Below are 2,066 nucleotides of genomic sequence, written 5' to 3'. Positions count from 1 at the left end.
AGAGAACACACCGAGATCCAGGACACAACAATGGTATCTCAAATGCTTCTACTGCTTGGATCAGCATGGGCAAGTCATCACCTCAAACACACTCTGCCTGCTTAGTACAGCTTCTGGAGATGGACGGCATAACAAGATCAGGTACTGCAGCAGCATATTTTTTAACCTGAATAGGTGCATTTCAAATAAAAATTCAAGACTATATCAGAAAATCTCTCTAGTCAGCATCATCTCAGGCCACTGAACACCATGCAAAAGCTTTAAAACAAACAAACAAACTCCAGCTTGTCAACAGAATTATTTCCTGCTGACCCACTAAACTATCTGTCCTGGCTACATTTGAAAAAATAGGAGTAAATAGCTTGTATTATTAATTTAAGTTGTATTAATCTGTCAGTGGTATCAGTTAATTCAGTTTTCTGGTACTAATAAGTTCATTAACAACAACACCACCTTCATTTTTAGCCCCCCATAGCAACATAGAATCACACCCTCATCTCCACTGCCAAGAATATATGTGTTGTTAGGTTTATTAATGTTACTGGAAGTAGAGAGGGACATGGATCAGCGTTCACATCACACTCCCAGTCAGTACCTGGCCCAGGCCAGGGAAGCTAGTGATCCAACCAGCGGACCAAATTTGGTGATGAATCCTGGTCATGTGCCACCTAAGGCTTGTTGCGCCTACACTAAGAAGGGAAACAGTTTTGTTGGTCTCACTGCCTACAAAATTGGCCAGGCCAGGTCCACTGAGAAAATACAGCACGAGTGATTTGTTTAAATCTTTGTGGTTGTTTAAACCCAGCTTTCAAGTGACAAGCCACATAACTTAAAAAATAAAATAAACTTACAATAATAACATATTAAGTCTTATGCTGTGTGTACACTACAGCTTATGTCGGCATAACTTATGTCGCTCAGGGGTTTGTATAAACCACTCCCCTGGGCACCATACATTACACTGACATAAGCGCCAGCGTGGACAGTGCTATGCTGGCAGGCGAGCTTCTCCCACTGACATAGCTATTGCCACTCACAGAGGTGGTTTTATTATGCTGATGGGAGAGAGCTCTCCCGTCCACATAGAGCATCTTTACCAGATGCACTGCAGTGGCACAGCTACATCAGTGCAGCTGTAGTGCTGTATGTGTAGACATGCTCTTACTGTTCAAGAGAGCTCTTACTCCTCAAACCCAAGCTTTTCAATCAAAACACCAAAAAGTGTGGCATACTCCAATGACATCGTCTTTTTGATACATAGGCCATTTAATGGTCTCTTACTGAGATAACATAATCAGCCATACCTGCCTCAATTCCAAGCTACTGAAACAAACCACAGGGGAAGGTGTTTTTTTCCATTCCCTGCCATACTTTGTATAGGAGCGTTATTGCCCTGTTGCACTCACCCTGGGGGCCATTAGAGGAAGGTTTGTCTGTTGCTGTTAATGGGGCCCAGACAGTTGTGCAAATTGTTTTCCTGGGCTTGGCCACACGACAGTTTGGCCTTTCCATGTAGTGTGACACACAGGGCTAAATTCCAAATATCATGTTTTAAATGCCAGAAACAGAGCTTTGCTGGTGGGGAAAAAAAATAAGCCAAATACAAATCCCTTTAACACAAACACCGGAGGCCAGATTCTCAGTAGCTTCATGTCCTCCTCCTGCAGCTGGCACAAGAAAGTTATAGGGCAGGATAAAGGATCCTCCCTCTGGGTCATAGGTGCTGACTCCGTGAGTGCTCCAGAGCTGGAGCACTCAGGGGAAAATAAAATAGCGGGTGCTTAGCACCCATCGGCAGCCAGCTGCCCCCTTCCCCCAGTGCCTCCTGCCCCTGGGCAACCCCACTGATCAACTCCTCCCCCTCCCTCCCAGCACCTTCTGCACACTGCGGAACAGCTGTTCTGCAGTTGCAGGATGCGCTGGGAGGGAGTGGGAGGAGCAGGGATGGGGTGGGAAGAGGCAGGATGGGGGTGGGCGCTTGGAGTAAGGGGTGGAGTGGGGGCGGGCCCAGGGCAGAGAACGGTACAGCACCCTCTGGGTAGAGAGGCTTTCGGTGAATACTAATG

Source organism: Natator depressus, chromosome 9 (assembly GCF_965152275.1).
Source record: "Natator depressus isolate rNatDep1 chromosome 9, rNatDep2.hap1, whole genome shotgun sequence".
NCBI lineage: Eukaryota > Metazoa > Chordata > Testudines > Cheloniidae > Natator > Natator depressus.
This window is presented reverse-complemented; position numbering follows the sequence as displayed.